This window comes from Mesocricetus auratus, unplaced genomic scaffold (genome assembly GCF_017639785.1).
Source record: "Mesocricetus auratus isolate SY011 unplaced genomic scaffold, BCM_Maur_2.0 Super-Scaffold_100023, whole genome shotgun sequence".
NCBI lineage: Eukaryota > Metazoa > Chordata > Mammalia > Rodentia > Cricetidae > Mesocricetus > Mesocricetus auratus.
The window spans coordinates 24,243,789-24,260,249 of NW_024429204.1; the positions used below are offsets into that span (position 1 = coordinate 24,243,789).

The following is a 16,461-nucleotide window of genomic DNA, read 5'->3' on the forward strand; positions in this document are numbered from 1 at the left end:
TTGTGCTCTACCAGCTGGACTTTTACCAAAGTCCTGGACTCCATTTTGTTTTTCTTGTCATATTGCTTTTTCTGGTACTCACAGTCCATGTCAGGTACAAGTAGCACATGAGGGTATCCCAGATGTTACGAGGTGTTTAGCTTTTCATCTTTGTATTGTTTTAATTGTTGGTGAGTTTTAATGTGTACGTTTTTCATTAAGTGCCTTTTCTGTGTTGACATGACCATGAGTTTTGGCCTTCCTTTCTTGGATGTGCTGTCTCATGTTTATTGAATCTCCATCTTTGCTTTGCTGAAATGAATCTCACCTGATCACAGTAGATAATCTTTAATGTGCTGTGTTAATGGCTTGCTGGTATTTTCCATCTATGTGTTTTAAGGTATTGGCCTGTAGGTGCATTTATGTATTTGTTAATTTTGACTAGTGGAATGACTCCTTGTAAGGTGGAGTAATTCCCTCTTCTTTTTTTATTTTATTTTTTTACGAAGGGGAATAAATTCAGAAGAATTGGTAGTAGTTCTTTCTATGCTTGGGTGGTCTCAATGGTGTAGCCGTCTGATCATTGGCGTTTTTCGGGGGAGATTTTTACTATGAACACAGTCACATTATTCATCATTAGTTTGCTCAGGATTTCTGTTTCATTGAGATTCAATCTCCAAAAAGTACACGTGTTAAAGAATTCTCCAATTTCTTGCTACTACCTAATTTATTGGTATGTAGTACCCCATGCCCACTTTTTAAAACACTTCACCCTGAAAGTAGCATATAATCAGTTCCCTTCTAAAGGATAAACACTAGCAGAGTTCCAGAACTGAAGGGGGTAGAGGTAGAGCTGGATTGTAGCCATTTACTATCATACATACCTTCCTTTTGCACGTTACAGAAGAATAAAGGAGACTGGGTTGTGAACATGCCCTGTTGTGGCATAGTCTGAAAACTGCAGAATCCACTATGAGTGGGCTTCTCTCTACTTTTTCATGATACCCATTCATATTGTAAGATTATTAACTTCGTGCATGTACTTAACAAACTAATTGTAAACTCCTAAATCGGTGCTGTTTTTAATACTTTGGGTGGGATTGGAGAGAGGTAAATCTTCTTACCAAAAGTTGTTGACTGGTCTATGAGGGCTCTCATTGGTTTAATGTGACACTTGTTCTCCATTCATTCCATTCTTAGTAGGGACTTTTATAAGTTGAGCAGCATGTATGCAGCAGCTGCAGGAGAGTTTGACCTCCCAATGTTGGGGAGGGATCTTTGGCAATGAGTGTTTTCAAGTACAGTGACAGTTCCCTGCAGCATAAAGGGGGTCATTCCTTTGGGAGTTTTCTTAAACAATTAAAGTATTTACAACACCCCCTGGGAGCCAAGGGCCAAGTGGTTGCCCGCGTGAATTTATTTTCATTCCATCAGAACCATTAATGATACCCATCTGTAGTGGTTCCCAAGGCAACAATCAAGAGGCTCAGAGACCATATTAGTGCACATAGCATGGAGGAGATGCTAGGATAGGTTCTGTACATGTTGCATTCCTTCTGGACTTATCACAAGGTTCATGAAGGGACTTCTTTTTTAATAGGTGTTCAAGATAAAGATATGAACAAATCAGAGTGATTCCAAAGAACTCATTGTTTGGCAGAGGCTGAGGTGGTGGTATTTGTAGGATGAATAATGAAAGAACGTATAGTTAATTATTCTTGTTTGTTACTGTTATGCCTTATAAAGGGATGCACACACTAGGCTAGCCAGTCAGAAAGCATTGCCCCAGACACAGCAGAGTTCTGTTCCTTGGAGCCTCGGACCAATGTTCCCGTCAGCCCTTCCACACATAACCTTGTTTGGTGTGTATCTGTTCAAGGTGCTGTGTTTTATGTATCACAGTCACTAGCATTGAACCCATGCCAAACAGCAGTAGAACTGTTGTCTGGATAGGCGTCTCTAGCACATACTTTCTTTGTGAAGCACATTGTAGCCTGAGAACATCCGATATCACTAAAACACGGGGGAAGAAAACGTTCTTCAACAGACCATGATGAAGATTCCTGTATAAAGGCTAGCAAATAGAATCAGAGCGACGAATCTGGTTCGCTTTGAACTCTAAGAATGCGTGTCCAGTGGCTTGAAACTGTCATGGTTGGGCTGAATAACTACAAATGCATTTACAAGAGTGGGTAAGATATTAAGTGCATCGTCTACAATGGGAAGGCGAGGACGTAGCTCATTTGGTAGAGTGCTTGCCTAGTGAGAGCCCTAGCAACTGCATCAGCATCAGCTGGATATAGTGAATTGTGCCTGTAATCCTAGCACAAATGTTTAAGGTCATCCTCAGATGCATAATGAGCTTGAGGGGGGGGCGTGTTTACATGAGGCCCGGTCTTCAGATTAGCACATACACTCTACACTGTAATTAAATAAGAGTGGAGTCATCACAGTGTCCCCTGAGATGCAAATTTGTCAGAGCATGTGCTGATGACCGGCTTGTATAGAGGTAGGTTGACTTTCTCAGCAAGGGTCAGAGTTTGATGGGCATTTCAGGTTTTGCCAGCCACATAGTCTCCATCGACTCGGCCAGTCAACTTTCCTGACTCAGCACAAAGTAGCCACAGGGAATCTATTGTAAATGCTTGTGGCTCCGAACCAAGAAAAGCTTTAGGTTTGCAGATGGCATTTTAAATTTCCCATAATTTCCCTGATACAGAATACCATTTGTCTTCTTCCAACTATTTTAAAATGTAGAGACCATTCTCGGCTCATAGGCTCATAGGCTAAAGCGTGTGGTAGCCACTCTGGTTTTGGCACTACTAGGTAGGGATGCTTACTAATTTAGAAAGACTAATCATTTAAAAAATTATGTTGAAATGAAAAAATTGCCAGAAGTCCCAAGGCACAACAGATTTCTAAGATAGTACATAAGTATTCATGTATAGGCACGTCCATCCTGTGCTCATTCCACTGAGAACACGTGACCTTTTGAGCATTGTGGATAGATCTGCACCCCAAATGTAATGGCAAACCATGAGCCTCGCCTCTCATCTTTCGATAGCATTGTTTAGTTCCAGTCTGGTCGTATTGCTGTTACAAGGTACATTGCATGGGTTGTCCTTTGTGCGCTGGTGACAGGGGGGAAAGATAAAAGAGTCAAGAACCTGTGCTAACCCTCGCCCTTGAAACACTTAGAGTGGAATGAGCTTCACACATGACCTGCATGTTGAAGTATAGAAGACATACAGATGTGTCCACTATGCATCCTGAGTTGGTAGTTGCCTTCTGTGGAATCCAGGAACAGGAAAACTCTGGAGAGAGAGACTCTTTGAGACCAATGTTCATTATCCTGCTTATGAGTAGGAAGTATCGGGTCCAGGGTTTATGGCAGAGGAGGAAGGGAGCACGAATCTACCTCATCTCACATGCAGGGATGTCTTCAATCCTCTATCCTTACATCGGGCTCACAGCATGCTGTTGTCCCCGACTTTGTGTCTGTATGTCTCTGCACCCAAATGACCTCCTCAAGGCCTCAAGAGACGGATAAGAAGTGACTATGGCAGAAAATAGAGGAGATTTATCACACACCAAGACTCCTGTTGCCACATTCATGCGACAATCAGAGTCATGTTGCTCGTGCAGCTCACGCAGTCAGCTGCCTCCTCCCTAATTATTTAACATGGAGGTGCCTCGTTTGTGTTGGCAGCCTACCCAATGCTGTTAGACAAGATCCCTATCTCTGGGAACCTCATTTTTTCCGCGTCAGCCATGATGTTGTGATATGTGACTGAGTGGCGGACTACAGTCATTCCTGTGTGCCCCAAGATCAGGTAGGACACCAGCCACGATCACCTCCTGTACTCAAGGCATTATTAACGATCAAGTCAGGTATACGGGTTGTAGAGATTCTTTCCAGAATGCTGTCTTGAGTATTTGCAAAGATATTGAATATATATATACATATATATATATCTCTCACCATGGGAATTCAGAAATGGGTTAGGTGTGCTGGCACACATCTGGGAGAGGCTAAGAGGTTTAACGACAGCCTAGTCTGTATGGTGAGACTACATCTCAGCAAACATTTTTTAAAAATTGAAAAATAGTCTCAATCTTATACCATAGAGGAGTGACTGAAGGCACTGCAACATATATATTGATTGGTTTTATTTTCATGTCATTTAAATGATGGTTTATTATGACTATATTATGGGGGAAAACAGTATGGAGAATTTTGAAGTGATGCCATTGTATGAAGAGCAAAGGATCATATAAAATTACACCTAGGTCAGCAACAATGTCAGGCACTAGCCACAGCAGTGTTTCCCTGGGACGAGGACAGCTGTGATTTCTCATGAGACTCCTAGAAACCATTATCTCCAAGCGACCCCAAACCCCCACTACATTACTGCCAGCAATGCCATCCTTATTAACACGTGTGTCGGAATCCTCATATAGACTGACATTCTGGGTGCGTATTGTCCCCAGCTGTCACAGAGAGGAGTCCTAGGGAAACGGTCCTGGTAGAAGTCACCGCTGTATCATTGACACCAGTGAAAGCTGGATTAGAACCAGGAGAGTCTTCTAGGGGGAACCTCTGACTTTGTGCAGCCAGCATCCCAGAGAGGAGCCTGTATCTTGTCACTAAACCGTGTGGACTGGATGGGGCGGGTCATGGAGAGGGTTCCAAATGAGAAACCCTTGCATCCTCAGGACCACAAGTTAATGCTGTTTTCTGGCGTCCACATTGTTTCTCTCCCACTTAAATTCCATGGGTCTGACATTGAGAAGGAAGAATTGGCTCTGGGGAAGGTATTGCTCCTGATTCTTGGCAATCAAGTGTGATTCTGATAATGGTAGCAGATAGGTCCTGAGGTCAACCAGCTGATGGCTCTTCCCTGCAGAGGCAGGTCTAGCCTGTGAACTGGCCTGGGCTATCCGGTTCCTGGCAGTATGGTCCACACTGAGCAGTCCTCATGTCCCCAGTGATTCCAGTCCGAATATGAGATTCAGAGCCACTGTGTTGGCACCTGTAGCATGAACAATAAATGACCCAGAGACTGATATTGGGGTTCAAGCTTCAAGCTGAAGATCAGAAAAGCAAGGCAGCCGACTGCTAGCTCTTACCCTTCTACTTAGACTCAAAGGCAATCCAGGCGCCACCAAACTACAGACTGTAATCCCAAACTGCCAAGCTCTCCTCAACATGGCTGGAGGATCCTGAGAATGAATTCCAGCTCTGAGACCCTGTCTTACATACCTCCCTAATGCTGGTATTAAAGGCATGTGATCCCAGGTGCTGAGATCAAAGGCACGAGCTCTGTTATTCTTCACTGTTTTGTAAGCCACAGTGGCCTTGAACTAACAGAGATCCATTTGCCTTTGTCTCCTGAGTCCTGGGATTAAAGGTGTGTGCCACCACTGCCTGATCTCTATAGCTTGAGGCTGACTTTGCTTTCTGAATCCTCAGACAAGCTTTAATAAATCATAAATAATAAATCACCACAGGCACCGGTTGGGTGATCACTGCTCCAGGGTGCTGCCACCAGCTTGCAGGAAGAGAACTGGGAAAATGAGAGGTTACAACAGGGAGGGGTTCTCTTTATGGTTACCTTTTAAGCACATAGGCGATAAAGGAAAATATTAAAAATTCACACAACCACCCTGGTTTTTTTTTTTTTTAACACTACAAAGAATTACCAACACCAGTCTGAAATTCTCTTTGTTGCATTTTGAGATCATTCCTCTGGCCAGTTTGTCCCTTGTTCAAGCCCACTCGTGTCCTGTTTTTCCTCTCAAGGGGGGGGCACACTGAATTGGAGGTTTGTCTGTCTTCACAATGAAATATTACCATGAAAACTCATTGGTTCTCACAAGCTTTCACAGACTCGCATATTCTTTTTTCTTTCTGGTTTTGTGGAGGATTGGAAATCCATCCACGTTTTGGTCTACGGATGTCTGCTGCATCAGCGTGCACAGGTCCTGTTGTCTCCTTTCCCTCCTGTGATGTGCGGCCGTGAAAGCAGAGCATGCTGTCCCAGGAGCATTGTGGGAAGGCCAGAGTGGACTCTCACAGTGTATGAAACGATTATTCCACAGCACCCCTCTTGCATGTGTTTTAAGATTATGAGTAAAACATATCACATGCCCAAAAGGACTTTGCATGCACCATTAAGGTTACTAATCAATTTGGGCTAAGGATTGTCATAAGTTACCAAGGTCTAATCTCTTAGACCCTCATTAGTGGAGAGTTTGCTCTCCTGGAAACATAGAGAAAGCAGAAAGGAGGAGTTGGAGAGACTTGGTTGCTAGGAGGATTTGATGAACTCTGCTTGGCTCTTTAATGTGCATGTTAACATTTATCAACTGTAGATAGGCTACTGGTTCCTAAGGGTTACTGACAACCAACAGCCAGTCAAGAAACTATGCTCTGCATCCTACAACTGCAGGAAATGCACTGGGCAAGGATATGAACCAGTTGAGAAGAGAATTCTTCCCAAGTCTCCTGATACAGCTAACCCTACCTATGCTTTAAACTTAGCTTTGAAATCTAGGCAGAGAAACTCACATTCTTGACCACAAAATGATCTGGTGTTGCATGTGTGTGTGTGTGTGTGTGTGTGTGTGTGTAGAGATGTTTTGGCAGCTATACAAAATGCACATAGAGCCTCAAGGCTAAGAATATTATAAGAGTTGTTCAAAGGCAAGGTGGTGGTAGCACAAACCTTTAATCCCAGCATTCGGGAGGCAAAGGCAGGCAGATCTCTGTGAGTTCAAGGCCAGTCTGATCTACAGAGTGAGTTCTAGAAACCATGTCTAAAGGAGTTATTCAGGACAAAGCCTAGGATCTGGCAACCCTGGCAAGTTAGATTCCGCCACTGGTCCTTAGTAGACAAAGTAAAGAGACATGTGATAGTAAGAAATCAAATTTATTCAGTGTGGCCACACTGGGTATAAAATGTATAGCAACTACAGCCACTTGGTACAATAGCTCTCAACTGAGTGTTCAATGGGGTTGCTTTTGCCCTACTTTAAATTGGATGTCTCTAAGGGTATCAAGAAGCTCAGTAGTTTTAACACTCTGTAGAAGTAGCTTTCAGTATGTTTGAAGATGGGGTAAATTTTGGCCACTATTTTACTATATCTGATAGAGTTGCTATTCTGTTCCTGTTATGACAGTAACCAACCTGCATGGGATTCGTATGATCACTATATAGTAGCTCAGCCAGTCTTCACAACTGTTAGACAGTATCGACATTTTATGAATGAAGAGCTTGGGGCAAAGTCAGGCTAAAGGGTGTTATGGTTTCAATTCAGAAGCTCCCAAAGCAAAGGCATAGATAGACCCAATGCAGTGATATTCAGAGATTGGATCTTTGGTGGTGGCTGCACCATCAAGGCTCCAGTTTATCAATAGATTGGATTATTGATTCATTCACAGCTTAATAGGCATTGCAAGGTGGTAGAAAATTTAGGAAGTGAGGTCTAGCTGGAGGAGGTTGTGCTCTCGGAGGTTTTTTTGGTTCCTAGTGCCTTATTCCCTCTCTTCCTTTCTCTCTTCATTCCTCTCTCCCTCTCACTGTGTCCTGACCTGGTCAGTACCTTCCTAGCCTGTGTTCCTCCGTCAAGACGTTAGGTCCTGTTTTGTCACCAACATGGAAAGCCGACACAATATGGCTTCCCAGAGGCTATACAAGTTAGTAATAGAACCCAAGTTCAAACCCAGGCTCTTTTGCTCTAGAACCTACCACCAAGTGTTCACTGAGCTGTATTTCCCAGTCTTCTGTCACCATTTTAGTTCATTCATCAGAAGTAAGGGACACTCGTGTCTTGAGTCACCATCACTGCAGCTTATTAATGTCCCACATGTCCACAGGGCTTCGAAAGACTTCATACCTGAGATAGAGCGAAATGAATAAGGGAGCAGGCATGACTGTGACTCATGGATATGTCAAGTGAAATGATGCTAGATCCCACTGCACACCTCAAACTCCCCATCTCAGTATGTTATCACCACCTTCCAAGGGATGCTCTACCCTCCCATCCGATCCCCACGCCCGCGCCCAGATCTTCTACCTCAGCACCAGAGGACAGCAGCAGAGTCCACCTTTGATCCTCCCACAGGCCTGAATGGCAAATTAGGATATTTCCCTTTGCACTTTCAAATTTTGTCTGTGGGGTTTTTGTTTGTTTGTTTGTTTGTCTTAATCATCCTTTGCAACAGCGTGGTCCACTTTCTTTCTATCTTTCTTTCTATCTTGCCAAGCTGAGGAGACGTGGAGTCGGGAGGGGATAATATCTTTCCATATTACATCCTCAGGAGTCTTGCCAGAGTCTGTCCTGAGGTTGCTGGACGTTGGCCCAATCCTGTTCTCAGAAGCCACGTTCACAGTGAGCATCTACCGATCAGGAGCCAGTGTGTGGCCCCAGCAATCCTGGACACGGAGTGACAGGCTATCCCTTCCCTGGGCTGGGCTTTGAGAGCACATCATGTCCTTGGCCCTGACACCCCTTCTGCTGGGAAGCAGCATATTTCCCATTCCCTAGCTCTCCTCCACCCCCCCCCCCCCCGCAGCATCAATTTTAATAATTGCACAGGAAGTTCCTCTTCCTTAAGGAAAGATGACCGAAGGCCGTTGCAGTTTTCAGCTGCGTATTGACTTTTTTTCCCCCCTTCGAATCCCCAAGAGTTATGACATGAAGGGGATGAATCACATGTTTGGCGTAGTGTGCCCTGGAACACCCCAGGAGGCATTGCTGAAGTTCAAATGTAGGCCTGGGCTCCACAAGGGCCTCTGGGCAAACTCCTTGACCTTTCAACTGAGACTGCTTCAGTTCCGTTCAAAAGAGCTTGGTGGGGAATCTGGGAAAGAGACACTAAACAGGAGGGCGACTCCCTTGGAGAGTGACTTGGTAGACAGGGTTGAGGAAGCCTGAGTGAGGAGGTAGAAGGAGAAAGTGAGAGCTCCTGTGACTAAGCCATACCTATTGGGAGGGCCCGAGACATAGGTTAAAGAGAGAGTCCACCTATTTGTAAGCACACAGCAGTGCAAACTCCGCAGTCTCCCATAGCAAAGAGCAGATTTCATGCTTCCCCTACACGAGCCCCGCCCTACACACTCTGCATCTGGACCCCCCACAACGTGTTAGATTTAGAGTTTCATATACCGGGATTTTCCTGTGCTCACTCTAATTCTACATTTCTCATTCCGCAAAAATCTCTCCCATCTCCCAAAATTATCGTGACATTCAGATGAGGATATATGCGCCCAGAGTGTGAAGTAGTGTTCGGTGCACAAGATAGTTCCTGTCACTACTGACTTTCTGTTTCCTCCTTTTTGTGTGGGGAGGAGGGACATGCGTGCGTGTGCGTGTGCGTGTGTGTGTGTGTGTGTGTGTGTGTGTGTGTGTGTGTAAGTATGCACGTGTGTGTGAGTGCGTTTCCCCAAGGGGAACAGGACCCACTTCATCTTTGTGGGGCATAGAGTGGCTTGACTACTGCATTCCTTCCTCTGTCTTGGGTTCCCAGTGTGACCTGAGAAACACCTGTGTTGGAGTCACCTGGGGGACTTACTGACCCGCCAATTGTTGAGCACTGGCCCAGAACCTCTGAGTCAGAGGCTGGATGTCAGCTCCCATTGCTGGCCCCTTCTTTCTCGGCTCTGCTTGGCAGCACTGCAGACTGTGCGGATGTGTGTGCTACGTGCTGTGCTGTCTCCATCCCCCAGAAAGCCAGGGCATTTGGGGGCGGGAAGGAGGTGGAAATGGATCAATTAGCATGAGTCTTTGCTTGAACTTTTACCCTGGGTTTATGGAGCTTGGAGACACAGCGAAGGTTGCATTCCTCTCTGTAGGACTGCTCAATTCAATCTCACTCTCAGGTAGTGCTATTGGCTCATTCCAGATACTTAGCTCAGTGATATTTGCTTCCCGTCTGGATCGGCGACTGTTGATGGCAGGATTTGTGTTAGCTCTCAATCCAAGCCAGGTGAGTACTTCCCTAGCTACTCAAAGCCCAGGCTATCCAAATCAGTTCCCTAGTTGAAGTCCAAGTTCGGCTATGCTGCTGGTGGTCCTCTCCTTTGTTACCCCACTGCAATGGCAGCAAGCGTGGGATGTACTCCATACAGATCAAATAGCAGAGTTCAAGGCTGGAGGATTAACCAACCCTAAGTCATATCCTTAGTACACACAGGTTTAATCCCTAGCACCCAAACCAACAGCAATGACAAAAACAGAAGAGTAGAAGCAGCAACAAGAACAAACCCCCAACAAATGAAGGCCGTCCAAAGGAACAAAAATAAATCTAAGTTCAAATCCCAAATCCCAACTTGCACATTTAGTTCCGTCACTTTTTTTTTGTAGTTTTATGCATCTTCCTTTGGACACCTGCAAAGCAGTATGGTCAGTTAGATGCAGCAGATGCAGGATTACACCATCCCAATGCTTACCCATCCCTTTTGTCTTCTGCGGACCCCACTTACAGGCCTGAACTTTGCTCACTGGGCTGTTGGTGGAAAGTTGCCAGATGAGCTCTGGCAGAAGAACCTCCAATTCCACCACTGAACCTCTGCCATCACCAAAAAACCAGACTGTATCTGAGGTAACCATTCAGACCCTGAACGCTTGATTAATGAAGTAAAATATAGTCAGGGGAGTCTACCTTAATTGACAGCAGGCTAGGCCAATTTGCGGACCTCCAAGTGAGCCTAGTAAAAGTCCATCCAAGCTGTCTGCCTGACTGCCTCAATGCACAGGCACCAACCTAGTGTTTGTGCTATGGAGGTCTGGTTGTTAGCATGGCTTCAGTGATCTATACAATGGGGATATCAGTGACATCTCTTGAATTCTACAAGGACAGGAGCTGAACAGTATCACATGCATTACCTGGTCTACTAAACCCTTGCTTAGTGACTGGGCAGTCTTATAAGGGAGAGGTAGTGAACCCTCTGCATACTGGTAATGCACATCACCCATCCACTACGTTCAGGGTATCTCCATTACATCAGTTCTCCCCCCACTTGCAAGCCCACAATGGTAGAGATGTCATTTGCCTGACAGAGATCCTGAAAAATAACAAGGGGGAGGAGGGGTATTGAGAAGCTAGCCCCTCTTCTAGCGTTTGAAGGCTTCCTAAGTCAGTACCAACATATCTCATCTCTTCTCTCATTTGACCCAGCAGGGAGGAATTGCTCTCCTTGAAGAAAAAAGAGCATCCGCTCAGAGATGTAAGATGGGCAATCAGACAGGACAGCTAAGAAAGTAGCACTATGCCTGGCAGTTGTTGGACACTCCTTAATCCCAGCACTCGGGAGGCAGAGGCAGGTGGGTCTCTGTGAGTTTGAGGCCAGCCTGGTCTACAGAGCGAGTTCCAGGACAGCCAAAGCTTCACAGAGAAACCGTTTCTCAAAAAAACCAAAACCAAAACCAAAGGAAAAAAAATGTAGCAACATAAATAGGTTTTATGCAGAAAGAAATTCCACCTGGTGGATAGATGTGCCCGCTACGTATAACCAGGTTACCTATGACCCCTTGTGTGATTGACCAGACCTCATGGGCCAATGGATATCACTGAAGTGCCTGGGGAATCATCCTCAAAAGCATTGTGAGTTTGTAGAGCTTTGTTTGGTGATGGGGGAAGTCCTTCTGTGTATATGTTGATAAAGAAAGCACTGTTGGCCAATAGGGAAGCAAGATTGGTGGGACTAGGAGTTGAGGAGGATTCTGGGAATGTAGTCAAGAGGAGAGAGTCACCATGTGATCCCTGGGAAGAGAGGATTCATCAGGATGCCATCCTTGGAAAGATAAGTCCTTATAGAAATATCTATTGGTAGTCATGGATTAATACTTAAGACAGCACTAGCCAATGAGAAGCCCCGGACATTAGCCGGCAGCATAGTAACTAATAGAGCCTCTGTGTGTTATTTGGGGTCGACGCGGCCCTGGGACCAGGCTGGTGGGAAGAATGCTCGTTTCAGTGCTAGCACTAGAAAAACAGGCTATTCCATACCTGATGTACTGTGTGCTCTCTTGTGGGGGAAGCCAAGCAAAAGTGGAAAGTGTGTATGTGTCAGGGTGAGGCTCAAGAAGAAGCTGCCTCAAGGCTGATAAGCCCAGCCCACCCTCGAAAGCGCTGAAGAGAAAAGCCCCCATTCCAACCACCTGCTACTGACTTCTTCCTCCTGCCGGCCAGCCTGTAGTGGGATGGGGAAAGCGCCAAGGACATTCTCAGGCTTCCGTTCTTGCTGGCACACTAGCCAGGAAGAAGCCCTGGTTGGCTGGCTGCCTTGGGCATCTGCCACCGTCGTGTGTTTGCTTGGCGGGCCATGGGAAGGACGCGGTATGCTTCTGTTAGGCCTTGGGCATTCCAGACCTCTGGGACCAGCTCCTGTGGGACAGGCACACTCAGGACCTAGATCTTCCCCTCTGTGTATCTCCTCCTCCCAGCTACCCGATGGACAGACGATAATCCTGCCACCTCCTCATGTAACCCAGGGAAGAAGACAGGAAGCGCGGCTGGTGTCTACGGCGCAGACGCTGTACCTTTCAATCCTAGTGACAGCACCCTCCACCCCCACCCAGGGCACACTCAGCAATGTTCCCCACGTGCAGGATCTCATACCATTCACTTGGGACGAATCGGAAGGACTTACTGGAAAGCTGGACCTGGTGGCACACCCTTGTCGTGCCAGTGTCCAGGGAAGTCGGGGAGAGGAGACCAAGGTTCAAAACTAGCCTAGGGAATGTGATGGAACCCTATCTTCAAAACAATATCAGATCCTGGAATTTAGCTGGGGGCCTCTGCTATGGCTTTGCCTATCTTTGCATAGACATTTTTTAAAATCTATTCCAAGCTGGCCTCAACTTCCTAATTGAACGTTGGCTTCACTTTATTTATTTGTTTGGTTTTTTGTTGTTGTTGTTTTTTGAGACAGGGTTTCTCTGTATTGTTTTGGAGGCTGTCCTGGAACTCACTCCATAGACCAGGCTGGCCTCGAACTCACAGAGATCTGCCTGCCTCTGCTGGGATTAAGGGCGTGTGCCACCACCGCCCAGCTCTTGCTTCACTTTCTAAGTGCTGTAATTATAGGTGTATGCCACCACACCTGGTCTTCTATGGTATTCCCAGGTGGCTTTGTTTTTGTTGTGCTTCCTTTCTTTTACGTTTTAATGTGGTACAGGGCGTGGAACCTAGGATTTCAGCCCTGAAGGCAATTACTCTGCTAATGGAACTGCAACTCCCAAGCCCCACGAGTGATGGAAACTCACCCAGAGTCTCCGTGGAACTGCCTTCCTGTTTGAACCACGCAAGAGACAAGTTTTGAGGGTCTCCCCCTTGATAAAACAACGTGGCAGTCATTAACATGCTGGGCACTTGATGGCTGGCTGGCAAGCTTTTACTCTTACATGAGCCTGTGCCATGACTGGCATATTGTCAATATCCTATTTTACAGACTGGGCAACCAAAACCCAGGGGCTGGAGCCGGTCACTCAGTGACCTTACAGTAAGCCCTGAGGCAGAAAAGGCATGTCTCTGCTTTTAAAGTCTAACCTCATCTCTGATTCTCTTGTTGGGAATGGTGCAAGAAGCCTTAAATGACCCCAGCCTGTGCAGCCCGTGCTCAAAGAAGACTCTGCTGTCTCAGGTCCTGTTGAGCCTCAGGTCTGTCTTTGAAGCAGGGCTCTATTGTGTAGCGTCACAAAGAGGGTACAGCCATCTTCAGTCATATATGAAGCCAGGGGTAGAGGGTGTGCCCCCAACCTCTCCGTCTCCATCTATGTGAGTTCTTTCTTTTCTTCCTATTCTGCCTTCTGCCTCATCCTGAAACCTAATGTGACAGGATAGGATGTGAAGAGGAAGGAGTATCCACTTTCTGGTCCCGGTGGGCACCAGGAACTGGCAGCCCTCTGTGGTTCGGTTCTGAGGCCTGGGAAGCTCCATCCAAAGTCAACCTCGTTCTTAGAGAGCCTCCTTCATTTCTGGCTAGAAGTTGGGGTTGCTGGATAGAGAGAAAGACTCGGCGCATCCTCTGACAGGCCCCTCATTGGCATACCACGAGGCCTAGGACTGTGCCTGGCCCTGTCTCTGGACCAAGGAGGAGCTGATGGGGCTACAGAGGGATCCAGACCCTCCCCAGCTCTGTGCGCCGAGGGAGGCTTCTTGTCGTTCTCTCCCGCTCTGCTTTATTCATCCCTTTGAGCTAATAGCCAGGCATTGGGACCCTGCTGCAAGCTCTTGTATGTATGCTTCCCATAGTTGAACTAACGTGGTTCTCGTCTCCAAGAAGAAAATAAAGCTCCCGAGGCAGGGGCCAGGTTATCACTTTGTGTTTACTTGTTTGTTTTTTAAGATGGATTTGACTATATGGAACGTTTTACGTGCGTCCCTTGTGGCCATGCTGGTCAGAAGAGGAAGGCAGATCCCCTGGAAGTGAGTTATACACGGTAGTGAGCCACCACGGAGGACTGAAGCCCAGTCCTCTGTGAGACCAACACTCACTCTATTTTTTATTAATTATTTTTTATTAATTATTTTTTATTATTTTAATTTTAAATAGTTTGTTTTACATGTCAATCCCAGTTCCCTCTCCCTTCCCTCCTCCCGCACCCCCACACCATCCCCCCTCATCCTCCCACCCTATTGCTAATTCCTTCCACATAGTGGATATCTAGAGTTTGTCATTTCACTCAGGGTAGGGTCCAGGCACTTCCCTAAGAGTCCAGGAAGAGAGAGCATCCCTCTTTGTGTTATGGACACACGATGTCTGTTAGTATTCGAGGGATAAACACTGATCCACTGCTCAGGACCCCATAGGTTGCCCAGGCCTCCTCACTGACTCTCACATTCAGGGGGTCTGGATCAGTCCCATGCTGGCCTCCCAGCTGTCGGTCTGCCAACACTCACTCTTAACTGCTGGACCACCTCTTCAGCCCCATAATGGGGAAAAGAGCGAGCTCTAAGTGCCTTGAATCTGGGTTCTAACCCTCTGTGTCGTCTGTTTCATGTGACTCCCGCTTTCCCTATTGTGACTCTGCAACAGTGATGGTGGCATTCTTCAGTGGGAGTCAGCACATAGCAGGACTAGTTACTTCATAGTAACTAAGGAGTACTCAACTCCAAATGATACCCCTGGGTGCCGGAAGACTGATGCTAGAGAAACACTTGGCCTTGGACAAGTGCCAACTTGTCCTACCTACCAATACGTGATGTCCTTGACTATCTGACCCTTATGCGTGCAATCTGCTGAGGTTAGGTCACCTGCAGGGTCACATCCTACTGGTGGCATCAGGAGGGGAGACATTTTGTTTAACTCTTGTGTCATAGAGCAAGACTCTTCCCTGCTTTTACCCTTGACAGGCACCCAGCTCCATCTACCTCATCCTGATAGGAATGTCTGAGGGGAGCTAGACCACAGGGCCTGGCTGTTCAGGCTCCTGGCTGGGCCCTGCTGCTACTGTGGTGGGTGTTAAAGTCACGCACAATAGAAAAAGACCTGCGTGAGGGAATTTCTGAAATGCGTGGACACCTACCAGAGTTCCCTGAATGACTTGCAAACAGATCTTCTCTCAGACTGAGGGTGTAGCTCAATTTAGAGGGATTCATACACGAAGGCCTGGATTTCATCCCCAGCACCACATAAAACACACACACACACACACACACACACACACACACACACACACACACACACACACACACCAGGCGCTAGCACATTCCTATAAACCCAGAATTCAGGAAATGGAGGTAGAAGGATCAGAGGTTCAAGTTCATCCCCTGTTCCACAGTGAGTTCAAATCTACCTTGGGTACCCCGAGGCAATACAAACAAACAAACAAACAAAAAACCCCAAAAGGTTTGCTCTTGGCTGGCTTCCACCTCCCAGGCCTTCTGGGACCTCAGCTTTCTCCACAGCTGTGTCCTATTGGCATTCTGCTCCCTCCTGTGGGCAGAGAATGCCCAGTGTAAACACCACCTCGTACCCCCAGCTCTCGCTCTGTGTCTCCTGTTTCCCGCCTTCTATCCCGCCATGGGCCTCTGCCAGCTCTGCCCACAGTGGCCTCCTTTTGTCCAGCGATCTCAGTTTCAGGCAGGCTTGTTGATCCTAGTCTCCCAGCCTACTCCATTCACCCTTTAAAAGCCTTGACAGGCAGCCAACCAAACCGGCCAATCGTGCAAGGTGGGGTTCTGGTGCCAGGGCTCTGGTGGCTGTTTCCTGTCTTGGTGGCTTCCCAGACCTGGCTACCCTGAGGCTCAGTCATACAGGGACAGAAATGCCCAGATATTCACCTTGGCTGGCATGAATATACCTACCACCTGGGGCTGCTGGCTGGGGCTAGTCCATAGTCGCCATCTTTTCCCAGGCCTCTGTTCTTCCATTGGTAAGCCCTTTGCTCTTTCCCAGGCCATTGAGTCCACAACCTGTCTCAACCAGGGGGTCTCTGGAAGCAAGAGCATAATGACCTGACTGGGTACTGTGG

General features: G+C 46.8%; 1 protein-coding gene across 15 annotated transcripts in view; it reads left to right on the forward strand.

Moving 5' to 3' along the window:
- LOC106021825 overlaps positions 1 to 16,461 on the forward strand; it is a 207,112-nt gene that overhangs the window by 157,451 nt on the left and 33,200 nt on the right. Inside the window, exons 5-6 of one of the 15 annotated variants that reach the window (XR_005870536.1) lie at positions 10,469 to 10,585; positions 11,162 to 11,334. The exons of 12 other annotated variants lie outside the window; for them this stretch is intronic. The gene's annotated coding sequence lies outside the window, so the exon portion shown is untranslated. Of the gene's footprint in view, positions 1 to 10,468; positions 11,335 to 16,461 lie in introns of those variants that run through there. 2 more of the 15 variants (XR_005870535.1, XR_005870530.1) reach the window with 2 other exon arrangements.